The sequence below is a fragment of the Callithrix jacchus genome, chromosome 2 (assembly GCF_049354715.1).
Source record: "Callithrix jacchus isolate 240 chromosome 2, calJac240_pri, whole genome shotgun sequence".
Taxonomy (NCBI): Eukaryota; Metazoa; Chordata; class Mammalia; order Primates; family Cebidae; genus Callithrix; species Callithrix jacchus.
In genome coordinates this window covers 155,671,579-155,688,235 of record NC_133503.1, presented here as the reverse complement: position 1 = coordinate 155,688,235, position 16,657 = coordinate 155,671,579, and the positions used below count along the sequence as shown (strand labels likewise).

General features: G+C 37.3%; 1 protein-coding gene and 1 long non-coding RNA gene across 15 annotated transcripts in view; one reads left to right on the top strand and one right to left on the bottom strand.

Moving 5' to 3' along the window:
- Positions 1 to 16,657, bottom strand: part of ARL15 (ARF like GTPase 15) — a 436,720-nt gene that overhangs the window by 322,976 nt on the left and 97,087 nt on the right. The gene's annotated exons all lie outside the window — the stretch shown is intronic.
- The window catches only part of LOC144581457 (uncharacterized), a 35,141-nt gene that overhangs the window by 3,784 nt on the left and 14,700 nt on the right, over positions 1 to 16,657 (top strand). The window lies entirely within an intron of this gene.

The following is a 16,657-nucleotide window of genomic DNA, read 5'->3' as shown; positions in this document are numbered from 1 at the left end:
GACATCTTAGTTTCATCCTGGTGAGACCCATTTTGAACTTCTGACCTCCAGAACTGTAAAGTAATAAAATGATGTTGTTTTAAGCTACTTAGTATATGGTAATATGTTACATCAGCAACAGTACAAGTGGATAGCCAAAAAATGAATAAAAAAGACCTACCTATTTTAAATTATATAAAAGCTCATTTTATATGTAATTATCCTTAAAGTGTTTGGAAAGGAGGGTGTTGTACTTTTGTTTTCTTTGCACCTATTTACAAGGTTTTCTAAAGTCGAATTATTATCTGAAATATCACCTTTCATGGATAATATCAATAGAAAAAGTCTTAATAGATTTCTGATATGCCAGAATATATTTAATACATAAGTAATATACACCAGAAATCCTAGGGAAGCACCTTTTTTCCATTATAAGGATAGAAAAAGTTAATGTAATTATTCCCCATACTATGCCATGATTTCAGGGGTTCCCTATTTCCCAGGCACTTATATAAAGCTCCCAAATTATCTTTAAAATAATTCTAGCTTGTTACCACCTCACAACCTGGCCTCATTTTACTCTCTTGAATCAACAGTAAGTTCCATCCCACTCCACCCCTACCATACTCGGCTCCCCCCCCAACTATGAAATACACACTTGGCTGGTATAAACCGCAGAGGACACAAATCAGCTTTAACACCAACAGAAAACATAATTATCCCTAATCAATCAGATACAAAAAGTTTTAATATATTTCAAAACCAAGCTGAGTAACATTTAACTTCTCTCAGTCACTCACCATTAACCTTAACTCTATAGCATATAGCCAAGAATGTTGACGTTTTAAAACAAAATATTTTGCAGCATCACAACTCTCCTTTCTCATCCATTGGAATAGATGCTGGACAATAAATTATTTTATATTTAACACCATTTGGTGTCTTTTTATAAACACAAATTAAACAAAAATAATAATCTTTTGTTTTTATTTCCTTCTATAAAGTCTGTGAAAGTATGAGCAAACATCCAATGACTAAAGTTGATTCTAAAAAGTTATATTCTGGGGGATCTCCACATCAGACACAGAAGCTTAAACTTCCCCTCAGTAACACTGATTTTAAGATTCTTGAAGATAATTTTAATTAAGACAACATTTTTATGTATGTGTGGAATCATCAACTGGTACCACTCCATATACAGAACCACTTGGTCAATAATGCTTTCAGCAATCCATAGCAAACTGAGGAAAACAAATAATAATAAGGGTTGGTTGGTTTGGTTCCCATAAAACCATCTTTTTTCTTTTCTTTTCTTTTCTTTTCTTTTGTGAGGGAGTCTCGCTCTGTCGCCCAGGTTGGAGCGCAGTGGTGTGATCTCAGCCCACTGCAACCTCCACCTCCCAGGTTCAAGCAATTCTCTGCCTCAGCCTCCTGAGTAGCTGAGATTATAGGCACCCACCACCATGCCTGGCTAATTTTTGTATTTTATTTTACTGAGTTTTAGGTTTTGGGGTACATGTGAAGAACATGCAAGATTGTTGCATAGGTACATACATGGCAATGCGGTTTGCTGCCTTCCTCCCCTTCACCTATAACTGGTATTTCTCCCCATGTTATCCCTCCCCAACTCCCCACCCCCAACCATCACTCCCCCAGTTCCCCCCAACAGACCTTAGTGTGTGATGCTCGCCTCCCTGTGTCCATGTGTTCTCATTGTTTAGCACCCGCCTATGAGTGAGAACATGCAGTGTTTCATTTTTTGTTCTTGTGTCAGTTTGCTGAGAATGATGGTTTCAGGTTCATCCATGTCTCTACTACAAAGGACACGAACTCATCATTTTTTATGGCTGCATAATATTTCATGGTGTATATATGCCACATTTTCCCTGTCCAGTCTGTTATTGATGGGCATTTGGGTTGGTTCCAAGTCTTCACTATTGTAAACAATGCTGCAATGAACATTCATGTGCATGTGTCCTTACAATAGAATGATTTATAATCCTTTGGATATATATCCAGTAATGGGATTGCTGGGTCAAATAGAATTTCTATTTCTAGGTCCTTGAGGAATCGCCACACTGTCTTCCACAATGGTTGAACTAATTTACACTCCCACCAACAGTGTAAAAGTGTTCCTATTTCTCCACATCCTCTCCAGCATCTGTTGTCTCCAGATTTTAATGATTGCCATTCTAACTGGTGTGAGGTGGTATCTCAATATAGTTTTGATTTGCATTTCTCTAATGACCAGTGACGATCAGCATTTTTTCATGTTTGTTGGCCTCGTATATGTCTTCTTATGAAAAGTATCTGTTCATATCCTTCGCCCACTTTTGAATGGGCTTGTTTCCTATAAATCTGTTTTAGTTCTTTGTAGATTCTGGATATTAGCCCTTTATCAGATGGGTAGATTGCTAAAATTTTTTCCCATTCTGTTGGTTGCCAGTTCACTCTAACAATTGTTTCTTTTGCTGTGCAGAATTTTTGTATTTTTAGTAGAGATGGGGTTTCACCATCTTGGCCAGGCTGGTCTTGATTTCCTGACCTTGTGATCTACCTGCCTCGGCCTCCCAAAGTGCTGGGATTACAGACGTCAGCCACTGCGCTGACCAAAACTACCTTTTTTTCCATTTAAAAGGACTTATTTATTCAAAGATTATAATCTTCCAGGAGGGTATTATAGTCGTAAAATGAACTCAGTAATAGTCCCCAGGTATTGTTTTTCTAATGTCCTTATTTGCAAACTAAGTCCCACCTTTGCCCCCCCTGCCAAGGTTTTTTTGTTTTTAATATTATGTTTCTATAAAATCCATAAATCTGGAAGCTGCTAACTAAATAACTTTGAAAAGTTGAGTGGCAAAGGACATAGTGGTAAGTTATATACAATTTTCTTTTCAAGAGAGGAAATCAACATCTGTGCCTGTAAAATGTTAACCAAACCACAAAATATCTTGTTGTGATAATTATGTTAACAACAGTGAGAGTGAATACAAGACTGAACTTTTCCATTCACAGCCATGAAGACACATGATGAAAAACAAATAACGTATGACTATTGTCTACGCCAGACTCCATTCTAGTTGCTGTAATTCCCACAGGAGACATGCAAGAATTCTGTACTGCCCATGTTTTCAGAAATTAGGACTTTCAGTTTTCTTTCCCTTTCCACGTTTCTGCTGAGAACTCAGTCTTAAAGTATCATAAATAAGCTAAGACTTTTGGCAGATGCGCCCTGCTTCGAATTTGCTCATCTGTACCTATATTGCCTGACTATGAATCTCCATTATCCCCTTGGCAATTACATTAACTCCAGACTGTGGCCTTCTTAAAATCCAGACAAATTACCCAATGCCCAGACTTCTTTCTAGAAACTAAAGAGAATGCACACACTCTAAAGTTTCAAGTCAAATATTGTACTTTTTTCTCTACCTCTTTACATTTCAGTGCAGATGATTAAGATTTTAAAACGTAAAGGAGTTAAGGCTTAAAAGCACACCCTACATATTGTGGATCAAAGGCCATAATTAAAGGATCGATTCTGAACATCATGCTGATTTTGGAGCAAACAAAGCTCATTTAGTAGTTAACACTCAGAATCCAATCCAGGTATTTGTGTAGCTTGTGCACTGTTTTTCATGGAATTTCCTGGAGGAATGTACAGTCATTTACAAAAAATCATCTTTGCTATCCATTCCCTTAGGCTTTTTTTCTTTTTCTTTTTCTTTTTCTGTTTTTTTGGAGATGGAGTCTCTGCCCAGGCTGGAGTGCAATGGCACAATCTTGGCTCACTGCAACCTCTGCCTCCCGGGTTCAAGTGATTCTCTTGCCTCAGCCTCCTGAGTAGCTGAGATTTACAGGCGTGAGCCACCATGCCCAGCCTCCCTTGAACTTTTCTAACCCCCTTGGTTGCACACACCTCAAAAATCCCAACAACTGCTATGGTGTGAAGAGATCTTACTTTGGGTAAAGTACTTTCCAAGCACTTTGAAAGGATTATTGAATTTAATCCTCATACCTCCCTGGGAGGTGTACACTTTACATCAGGCCCCTGTGACTGTAAAGGCAACTACTCAGAGATCACTTGGCCAAGATTACACAGCTAACAAGATCTAGGATTTAAACACAGGTCTAATCTGCTTTCCAAAAAAACTAACCACTGCACTATACTGCCTGTTAGGGAAAACCCATCAGCGGGTAAAAAGATATTCCACTTAGTTTGTTCCAAACACATCAAAAGTTTAGGGACTACCCTTGGCAAAATACCAATGCCCCAGAATTATTGCCTCTCCCTACTGGCTGGCCCATCTGACACTTAACTGAAGAGCAGTTCTTTGCCTTTAGTGTGTAACCTTCCAGAAGCTGAGGGCTTTGTTAGTTAAATTATTATGCTAGAGTCCCAACCAGCAACTAAAACCTGATACCCTGTTCATATTAATTGTTCAACAAATCTTATTTGAGCACTGCCACAATGAAGTAACTGTTAAGTAACTGAAATTCTGCTGTGAAGGACTAAATATGTGAAAGCCATGTTCCGGCCCTCTAGGAACTTCCGGTCAAAGGCATAGTAAGAACAAAGACTGCTCCAGAAACAATAACTAAAGTTACCTGATGATCACCTCTAACTTCCTTGTCCTTTTCCTCAAATTCATAATTTTCTGGGAAATGAAGACGGACAAAATGAACACTGTTGAATACTTTAAAAATATCTAGTGGTAGGACTAAATTGTCCTCCGTCCCTTTCATCCTTCCTGGGGTGGAGGAGAAAAATTTATATTTTTTCTTAGGCAAATCTAGATTAATGATATCAAATTAAGAGATCTGGACAGGAAAAACAAAAGAAACCAAACAGTGGAAGTAATAAACAGATTATAATGATCCAGCCCCAAGTCTATGTCTGCTTAATCCCAGTAGTTACATAGTTTACGTAGAGTTGCAAGACATCTGGGGGTAAAAAACTAATTCCAGAACCCCAAATACCATAATTAGGACTTCCTGAAGTATGCAGCTTGCAAAGGGTGCTGGTAGGATCAACTTTCTGAGTTGGTACTCTTCATTCATTCATTCACCCAATATTGATTGAGTGTTCACCAGTGCCAACAGGTAGATATTTATAGTGAGCAAGGAAGATACGCCCACAGCCCTCATGGAAGTTATAGTCTAGAAGGGAAGTCAATATTAGACAGTCACAAATGCATATTTAAATACTGACAATGAGAAGCACTATGAAGGGAAAGAAGACGGTGTCTCTTAAAAGTTGACCAGATTGTATATAATTATACTTCAAAATGCTGAGGGGGAAAGAAATTTGATAAGTGATCCTATCTAGATGAAGAGTTAAAAAAAAAAACCCTCTCTGGGAGATAAGAAAACAAAAAATATCTTTGCAGAAATAAATAGAAGTTAGCCAAAGAATGAGGAGAACAATGTTTCATGAAGAAGAAATTACAGTTGTGTAAGCCCTGAGGGAGAAAAAAATTGGACTTGTCATAGAAACTGAAAAAGCTAATGTAGTCAAGAAGTAGCCATCAGGGAAAGAGGGGAACAGAAACACAAGAAAATGTAAGGGCAGCCAACCATATAAACACACCTAAACCAAAAGTCTTTGAATGACTTCTAATAATGTCTCTGATACAAAATAATAATGACTATACAAGGCCCATATCTAAAAAATATAAGCAATTAAAATACAATAAATTTTCAAAATTCTCAAGTGAAAGATTTGGAACTGGAAAGGCTCATCTAGTCCAATGAGCCCTACATCTTTCAAACGAGAAAGGGAACTCCATGCGCATGTGTGAGATGCCGTTATCCTCTCTGAATCTCCTTTCTCAAGAACCCACGTTCTTTTAGCAGAGAAGAATCTTGCTTCTCCTGAAGGGTAGCTCTACACCACAGCATAACAATATCCTATACAAAAGGAATGTGAAAGCCACTGGCCAGCAGGTCACAGGATGTGGCACAATACTACCTCCCACGGCTCCTTTCAATATGCAAATGGATGTGGGTATCTGTCTGCAAGGGGAGACTAAGAGAATTAAAAAAAGAGGCCAAACTGTACTAAAAACCCCTACAAAAGAGACATTTTACTTCACCCCAATGTTATCTCTTCTTAAAATATGACAGGCGCAGGCATCTAAACACAGACAGAGCATGCCTGTATTCAGTCTTATTCCTGTTCTATGGAATTGTTCACTTGCCGAACAATTCGTAGTTACACAAATGAGAAAAGAATTCTGATTAAGGTGAACGTAGTCATTTAGTTTCACCTTCTCCTAAAACTGCTCTAAAATGATTTTAAAAGACATTTTTTAAAAAAAAAAGACAAACATACTTGGACATAAAAAATAACTGTAACATTTTGGAAACTAGAAAGCAGAAGAACAAGTGGTAACTGATCCAGCAGACCAGATGCTGAGTCTAAACAGGCAGTGAAAGAAAGGTGAGCCACAAGACGGTTTGCCCCTGGGATTCCCAAGGAGCTCAGGTATGGGTGGAATCCAAGATCTCTTATAAATGGGGATGAAGGAAGGACTAAAGACAGGAGGACTGGTTCAGATCCCTTTAAAGAAGGACTTAAGAGTTCTAGATCCTCTCTCCGATTTCACATAGCTGGGCAATTGGCCCTGCCACCCTGATAGAAGACTACACCTTTTATTTTCTGTACTGAAGATCTCCAGGCCCGTATAATAGCAGGAATATTGTACAGAAAAGGAGAATTTAGTGAAACTTTAGCACAGTGAATATTAAGAGACCAAGCCCCTTTTCTCAATTGCTTCCCCGCCACTGAGGCCCAGGCTTACATTCTCCAGGTGGGAGCCTGAAAGATTCTTCTTTGGAATATCCAACCACCCCAAGAGAGAAAACCTAAATGTATGATTATTAGGACCTTTCTGATAAAACAGCCAAACACCCATGGTGAAACACAGAGTAGATAAATCTCACTCTTGCATGTAGAATTCTGAATTAGCTTCATATGCCCCACTTTTAAATATAAATAGACAAGAATTGCCAGGCATCTAAGAAAAGTCATTAACATGAAAAACAGAAACCTAACACAGGAAAATATTTTTTAAAACTTAGGGTAAGCATCACTATACAATGAGATGAAACCTAATACATGCACACACACACACACACATTCACACACCAAAGCACATCATGAAATTTCAGAAGACTGGAATTGCCAAACAAGATTAAAAAAATCATCACCACCACCAGAAAAAGCACTTCAGATACGTAAGGTTCAGGATCAAAATTAAAAAGTTGCTTAGATAGCAACAGCTAGACGCTTAGAAATAAATGGCATCATGACTTCAAAACTATGATGGGCAATTATTTCCAAGCTAAAATTCTATACCAACTAAACCATCAGTCATGAGTCCAATAAGTAAGATCTTAAAAAAACCGACCTCCAATGCACTTTGGTATAAGCTAAAGAACACAAAGACCTGGAAGCCAGCAAGCATCTTACAGGTGAAGGGATCCCCTAGCATGATGATTCAGGGGGCCCCAGTGATGACAGCCATGCAGCAGGGCTGGAAACCATCAGCCCAGATTGCAGTAGATCAGAAGCTCTGAGAGAATGTCACCAAGAAGATGAACTAGACAGAATTTTATAGCACACTTATTTGAAATTATTAAGAGGAGATTTATACAACTCAAGAGACTGATGAGTGAATGATAAAGACATAACAAACTAAGTAAATGACAATATGTGACAATGATTAAATCAAGAGAAAGTAGAGTTGAATAAAGAAGAAATCATAATATGACAGTGATAAATGGTATTTATAAATGCATAATAATATAAATATATGGATTTACCCAAAATTAGAACATTAACAATGTGGGCAGAATGAAGGAGCTGGGGAGTTAAAGACGTGTCTTCAGGTGAATTGGGAGAGAAAACAGTGAAATCCTCAATTTCCAAAGCAGAAGCCAATAGATAATGCCTAAACCTAGAAAAATCAAGAAGTAGCTATACATGTACATTAATTAGAATGATGGAGGTAAATATAAAGAGAGAGAGAGAGGCTAAATACAGTCGTTGAAATGGAAAAAGCCAGAGAAAGAGAAGTTTAAGAGGGGATTTGAAGGGAAGGAAGGAAGAAGTTGACCCAACATCCACTGGTTTTCACATAATAGGCTCTATATGATTACTTGGTCTTTAAAAAAAAAGTTCACATATAACCGGGATAAAAATAAAAAATAAATAATAAAAAGCCAAGAAACATGGACTAGAATTGAATATTCTCTTCTGTTTCCCGTATATTATTAGAAAAATATGTATACCTGTATTTTATAGCAAAGGTAGTACCATTCATTTTAAAGGACTATTTTGAGGTCTTCTTTAGCGTGAAGCACAAGAATGCAAAAAAAAAAATCATTCACCTCAGGTCATTTCTTGTACCTGGACATTGAACCCGACATGCTGTACAAAGAGGCTAATTTTTGAACAATAACTTGCAAAGTCCATATCCTTCCAGAGTATTTGACACTGACAGCCTTTCTTATTTTGTATCTTTTATTCATTCATAGCCCACATTCTCCTCAAAGAAGACAGCTATCTTTTTCTTACATGGCAACTTTCTCTTCAAAATATAAAAATACACAGTGAGTTAGAGGATTATAGGATGCTAAAAAAACAGAAGCGCTAAAGAGTTCTTTGATAAAGGGTAAAAGAGGAAGAATGAGTGGTAGAAATAACATTAATTTATTCTTTGTGTCCTAATATTTGGCTTGAATACGACATCAAATATTTATTCCCTAATGTCTTCCATGCGAGCTGAAAAGGCAAAGAGGCGTAACAACCAAAATTCACAAAAATATGCTTTTCCTTTGTTATTAAGCAGTTCTTACTAAAAAGCAAGACATTTTTAAATGTACCCACTTCAAAATACATTGTAAGATTCAGTGACACAGGTATCAGCAAATGAACCATAAAATCTTCCCAATCAAATTGAAATTTTTTTCATAAACTATATTTCTCAAGGCAAGAACATTTTGATAAAAATAATGTATATTTTCTATTTTTTTACTGTAATCTACTCACTTTTCAAGTAACTTGCTTCAAATATTCTCTTGAAAATTTGTACTTAAAGAGAGTGGTTTGAAAGAATTCAATATGTTATTTCAACAAAATTATAAATGTATTGTGAAATATATTATATTTGATTATCAAGCTAAAGCATTGCAAATGGCCATCACAGAATCCAAATTCACCCATAATAATCTAACCCCCAAAATATTCCTCTGACACCAAAGGATACCTGTACATGACAAACCCTTTGTGGCATCTGGGCCTTAAAAATTAAAGGCTATTCTGACTAAAGTATGTTATTTTCCAAAGTAAGTTTTCTTGTTGTTACTGCTGCTGTTGCTACTATTTGAAATGACTAATCCTCAAGTGGGTTCTAGCCACCCTGAAGAATATTTACAACTATAAATATCTTAGAATTGTAAGAGACTTTACATGCCATATAGTGCTTTTCCTCGAGATGCAAAACTTTGGTGCAGAGAAGTTAATTCTGTTGACAAACAACTCATGATTAATTCAGTCTCCCAGAACCCAATCTAGTGTTTTTTCTATAATAATACATCATACAGTCTGGAAAACCAGTACAATTACCACCTGATACTTTCAGCAAACAAAATGAAAATATACATATTTTAATATGTAGTCTTTATTTTTGTAGTCACACATAAGAAGAGGATGTTATGTGTGAAACTACGATTCTTTTTATTGTTCAAAAGACAGACTGTCCAATTATAGCTATTGCTGAACCAGAAATGTATTTTCAGTTTATTTTCCCAAATAAGGTTAGTGGTTTGTTTGGGGTGCACAAAGTATTACAAAATGGCATAGAGTAGGTGCTATTGCAGGGTTTTCTCCTGCTCCCACCAGACCACAAAAGGGCAACAAGTTTGGAGGGGACATAAAGGTTGGGAGCAGAATATAAGGAGCTGGATAGCTGTTCTATCAGTTCAGGTTTTAAGATCCATCAATAGACCCTAATCACTGAGTGAAAGCCCTGGCAATTTTATCTACACTCCAGAAAATAATTCCTTGGACAGTTAAAAGACTGGAATATCAAAGAATTGATGATAGTTTTAGGTAGCACTTAAATGAAACATTTTTTTTTTGAGACGGAGTTTCACTCTTGTCGCCCAGATTGGGGTGCAGTGGCACAATCTCAGCTCACTGCCACCTCTGCCTCCCAGGTTCAAGCAATTCTCCTGCCTTAGCCTCGCAAATAGCAGGGATTACAGATTTCCCCCCTGCCCCACGCCCAGCTGATTTTTTGTATTTTTAGTAGAGATGGGGTTTCACCATACTGGTCAGGCTGGTCTCGAACTCCTGACCTCAGGTGATCCGCCCACCTCGGCCTCCCAGAGTGCTGGGATGACAGCCGTAAGCCACTGTGCCTGACCAAATGAAGCACTTTTACATTTTCATCTGACTTTTAAAAAGAATATGATAATGATAGTGCAGGAACCAAAGTTCAGGAAGGAAATAAAGAGTAGACAAAGTCCCAAATGAGGAATATGCTGTTCTGGAACACACCTACTTAACCAGAAAAAAGTAAGTTGAGTAGAAAGAAATGCCAAGTCACTAATTTGTTTAAGGATCTTGGTTATTGGTTGATTCCATTAGGAATATGTCTTGCTACAAGTAACGGAAAATTCATGCTAGGTGCTTTAAACAGGCATCGCCAAACCTAAAGGGCCAGAGAGTAAATATTTAAGACCTGTGGGCCATATAGTCTCCGTCGCAATTATTCAACTCTGTCATAGCATGAAGTCAGCCACAGTCAATACATGGCTGTGTTTCAGTAACGTTCTACTTAAAAAATAGGCAATCAGCCCATGGGACACAATTTGCCAACAAGTGGTTTAACCAAAATGCCAATCCCTGGTTTAAAAAAATGGGACTTAATTAAAAAGAAGCTGGCCTTTTCTGTAAGGTAGTAAGAAGAGCACATCAGCTCCAGATGTCACATTCCTGTTTAAGAAGAGGAAAAGGGAAAAGGCAGGTAGAGGGGAAGGCTCCCTCAGCCACATCTGTCCCTTTTCACAAGAAAGCAAAAATCTTCCCCCAAAGCACCTCAAGCAGATCCCCTCCCCCACAAGATCACTAGTCAAAACCAAACAGCACAGCCACATCTAGTTATAAGTGAAGCTGAGAAAACAGGGAACACAGGAGTCTGAGAGACTTAGACCAATCATGGTTCATTCGCCGCCTGGGGCCAGACACATTGCTGCCTCAGACCAGGGTATTTTAGTAAGAAGGATAAATGGCTATTGGGTGTACAATTAACAGTGTTTGTCCTGCTGGGCTTCATCTTTCATATTTTCTCTATTGGTTTAATCTGCATTAATTAGTCAAATGGAGATTGAGAAAGATTAAGCATGTTGGTGCTGGGGGTGGGAAACAAATAAGAGTGAATCTAACCTTAGCTACCTAAAAGTAGTGATTTAACGGGAAGGAGATGAGGAGTGAGAAATCTGAATGGCAGTCCTGCCAGCCCAGTTTTATGACCTTAGCCAGAACACTTAACCTACCCATGCCTCTGTTTCTCAAACTGGAAAAATAAAGTTGTTAAACTAGATATCTCTAAGGTCCCCTGACACACTAACAACCTATGTCTCCTTTAAATATGTTGTCTGATCAAGCAAGTATAGCATAACATATCCAGTTAAAATTTCATTCTAAAAATAGTAAAGCCCAAATCACAAACATTGAGATTTCCCAGGCAGAATAAAGTTTTAAACTAAAGAAGAAAAATGATTTTATTCAAATAACTTTTCACACATTGCTAAAAGACTGGCATTCCATTCAACCCTTCCAATTTCTAAGAAAACACACGTGTAAGAAGGGTGGTTAACTTTTTTAAAACACTATAAATGTGTCTTGTAAAAATTATACTGTTTCTTACAACAAACTTAAAATAGTTCTCAAGTCCAAAAGGGTAACTATTCTAGCTAGACAACTGAGGATGCTCTAGTCACCCCCTCCCCAGCCAGAACCCCAAATAAGCATTGCAAAAGATAAGGTGGCAGGAATTAGATTTACTTTCGAGATGCTCCCTCAAATAACCACCCTTTGAACAATGTACTGGAAATTAATCAAAACACAGTCGGGACCATTGAGGTTCCTTAAGAAACAGGCTTTTCAAAAGGAATCCAAATGAATAACTCTTTTGGCAGTTTGAGCAAAACAGGAATAAAGAAGGAAGACAAGAAGAGAGACAGGAAGGGAGAGAGTAAAAACGTTTTGAAGGAAAATTATGTTTAGCAAAAATGTTCTCATATTTTCCTGAGAAATCTTCTAGTTTTATATCCATATAACAGAGATAATAAAAATCTTCAATAAATGGGTCATAATTTATCTTAAAAAAAAACACCACAAACTAACTGAAGGCTCTAAAACACCAAGAAATTAGTGCAGAAAATTATTTTAATTTAGTACCATTAACTTGGTATTCAAAGATTTGGAGATAAAGAAAACTAAAAAAAATCCATTAGTTTATTGTGTGGAAAGTATGTAATCTTTTGAGATTTCATTAGCTGAGCAACAATTGTTTCTGTTACAACTTCTAAAATATACTTATGACTAAATTTGAAAACATACATAAGAGAGAAGTCTTTTAAAACAGGCCAAAATAGCAGTCTCAAACAGAGTAATCAGATTACTGTATGGCAAGAGCAAAAAAGAAAGGAAGGAAAGAATGAAGAGATGGAAGGAGGGAAAAGAGGAGAGAAGGAAGGAAGTGGAGGGTGACAGGGACCACCATGCAGAGATGCAGGGACCGCTTCAGGTTAACAAGAAGCCTTCAGCTCTTGCACATTTAATAGAGAATACTTTATTCAGTAACTGATTCAACTTTGCTACAGCCACTGGAGTAGATAAGAGATATCCTTCCAGTAAAAATTCTCCAAGGATTCTGCCCTGTAATAGAACAGGCAGCAGTTCTCAATCCTGACATACCAAAGGGGTTAGCAGGAGTTTCCCCTAAATGCCCGTTCTCAGACAGATGAAAGAACTTCCTTTGAAAAATGCTGGAGCTTTTCACCTCTGCAAAGCCCGTTTCCCTACATATTGTCCTCCATGGCCGTCTCTGCGTTTTCATTAGCTCCCAGCCTCTTCACCATTTGTCATTTGCACCCACATACAATAGGAAAACACATTTTCAGACATGCCTCAGCATGTCCAGGATGGGATGCGCCATCACGACTAAGCCGCATTACAGGAAAATGTGTGAAATGCATCGCTTGACCCACTTACACAGAAAGACGCATACCACGTTTAACCTGAAACATCCTAAACACTTCTCATGGGCATTTCCATTCTTGTGGCTTCATAATATCAATGATTGAGAACTGAAGAAGGTTTGGGTCATATTTATTTATTTATTTAAAACCCTCATGTCTCTCAGTTTCCTCGCAGGAACCTGTGACTCTTGCATAGCATAGTAGCTGTGGCCCCACGTTGGAAGGAGGTATGATCAAAGGCAGCCTGGCCAGACTTGGGAAAACATTTCCACTGAGAATGGACATACTGCCTGTCAAAAGGTTATTCCCACCGCGTTGGGGCAGCAGATCACGTTACTCCAGAGTAACAACATGAAAGGGCAGAATCTGGCCATAGTCACCCACATACGTGTTTTTCTTTCCAACAAGGGCAAATGGGAGACACCAGTCAGGGCAGAACATCCTTCTTATCACTTGAGGGGGTCTGGGGGTGGGGATGAGGCCTTTCCCTAATCAATACAGCTCCTAAGCCACAGCCACTGTTTAATGCCTTTTATATTTTTCTTTTCATTCAGAAACAGCTCACATTCAGCAAGACTTTTCTGTCTTAAACTTTTTTTTTAAACCCAAGCAATCACAAGCTATATTCTGTGGAAGACAAAATAACTTTGGAGGCGTAAATCTTAATGTCAATGACAGGAAGGCTTTGGTGAACCATTACCATAAATCTGACAAACGCTAATTTGATGGGTGGCTGTATCTGTCTGCTGCACGGCCAGTCTAGACAGTCTATTGAGAAATCCTAAAACACAACTGTTTGTTCCCTGTAACACCATCTGGATATGGCAATAAGCGCCGACCCAGCGCCATTCACACATGGATCAAAGCACATGCTAATGCTATCATGAAGTCATACACATAAAAAATTCAATCTGAGAACTCGAAGCAATTTTCCTAAGTCTTCAGTGAAGAAACCCCAGACTTAGTGCGACTCAAGCTAAGTGCGCAAAGGGGGGAGAGGGGGGGAAAAAAGGAACTGAATATTTAATGAGCTTGGGTTTCCAGAGGAATGTTAGGCCACCCATTGTATTGGAAAAGGCTCATGTCACACTTCAGTCATGGTACCCGTCAGGGTGCCCCTTTACAAAAATTGATCTGAAGACCTTTGTAATTACCTGTTTCAGTCAGGGGTGGGGGGCTGGGGGAGTGGATTCATGACAAGAAATAAAAGAATGGATCCAAGGTGTAAATCTAACATTACATTATATTGGTCTGAGCTGGCAGAAATTTTCAATATTGCACACAATATTAAAAACCTTTCTCATTAAACTGCACTGTGGCATTAGATCAAAGCATCAAGGGCCTCCTATTGAACTCCTTTAAATATTACAAACATAAGAGCAAGTCTGGCTGTGCATAAAATAGAAACAAAGCCAATTTTTTTTTTTGTCCACCCTCATCCTATAGCTGGCTGGAGGGAAACATTGCTTGAGAAATCTACTGCAAGTCAAACAGGAAGAAACTTTACTTCTCCCAAATATTTAATTTAACAAGGCATAAATGAATACTAGTCTCTAGGATTTCACTTTTGACAGAAAATTTCCAGTAAATATGTTACTCTTTCAAAACTTTAAGCTACTCTTTCAAAAAGTATCACTCAACTGCACCACTTCAGTTGCAAACCATACAGACACTGGTTTCATCCTCACCACCCTGTGATCCAAACTTCTCAAGGAAATAGAAAGTTCTTACTACACGGGAGCTTTATTCCACTATGCACTTCTAAAGTAACTTTGACCAATGCTTCTTGGCTGGCTTATATTGTCTATCAGTATCTGACGGAAGAACATAACTAACAAATATCTGATGAATTTGTTATTACTACACTTATCTCTGTTTGCTGGGAGACACTGCATATGTTATGTCCCGAATTTCCACATACTCAGCATAAGCAACGTGCAAATTCCCACCGGCACATTTTATTTTATAGCAGCTATGATAGTAGTCTCTATGTTATAGGTATATGTATATGTGTATGTATATGTATGTGTACACACACACACAAAACTAATTAATGTACTAATCATGCCATGGAGGGTAAGTTAAAAAGGTAACAGAAAAACCTGTTAGGAATTACATACTGTAACTAAGTACTTCAGCTATCACAGGTTGTGGCTTATGCTGCAAATTTCTAGTTTATGTAGTAGTTAAGACAATGTATATACCTTATATCTGTATAAGATAAGTATAAAATGATAACTGAAACAGAAGCCTTCTACTCAGAGCACCCAGGTGTTTTAACTCTTTCTATTCTACCTGCTAATGCCTTTAAAGGTAATAGAGAATAAAAAATATTAACATTACATTCTAGTTTTTAAACAGTTTAAAGTAAAAACAAAAGCCGGCTTAAGTCTCTAATCAATCATTTTACAATTCTAGATATAAATTAGGTAAAGAAATTGGAAAACAAGAGATAAACAGTTAAGCCACAGGTTTCTTAAAATTCAGTTCAATTTAAAAAAAGATTTCTCCTCCCAAAGTATTTTATAAAACAAAATATATTTATCTATTCCAATGGAGTTTTGGTAAGAAAATGCTTTTGTTTCTTTTTTTTTTTTTTAGAGAGAAAACACTACTAATTTTGCCACATCCTATATGAAATCTTCCCTAAAAATATCTTAAGAGAGTTAAGGAAATATACCAATTGCGAGTCCATTGTGAAATATTCTATTTTAAATGCTGATCATAGATCGTTAGTTATATTTAATCTAGAGAGTTAACCATTATGACACAATCTGAATCACAAACACAAACAGAAAACAGCCTGTTTTTCTGTACTGCATGTTTCCTAAGGAACCAGCAAAAAACTAATAGAAGAAGGTAAACCACCCTTCCCTAAGGATAGCTTTATTCTCCAACTTTCCAAATAAAAACTGTAAAGATATTAGCTTTCTTCATCTACAAGTTAGTTAGTACACGCCAAGATATTTTAGCAGAATTCAAAAGTATTCCATTTGCAAGGCATACATGTAGACCTGTAGGAATAAAAAGAAATAAACATGTTCATACAAATGTACATTTCACATGATTCACCATAATGATCAGATGTTACCCTAGGTAGAATTAGGGAAAAAAATACTGATGCAAAGTGAGAAACTATAATCATTCTTGTTAACCATTTTATATATTTATAAGCCATTTTACAAATATAATTAAAAATCTGTATGTTATTCTCTATGTTGTGTTGACTAAATTGCAACTAAGATCATGTTATCTACCAGTAATGGCTTTCTTTCGAGCTATGGCTATAATTCTGTTAAGTTTAAAAGAGGGGAAGAATCACCCAAACATTGCTTAATGTAACTAATCAAGCATTTTCAAAATTAGACTGGGAATGAGATGTAAGGCAGTATTTGAAGGGATTAAA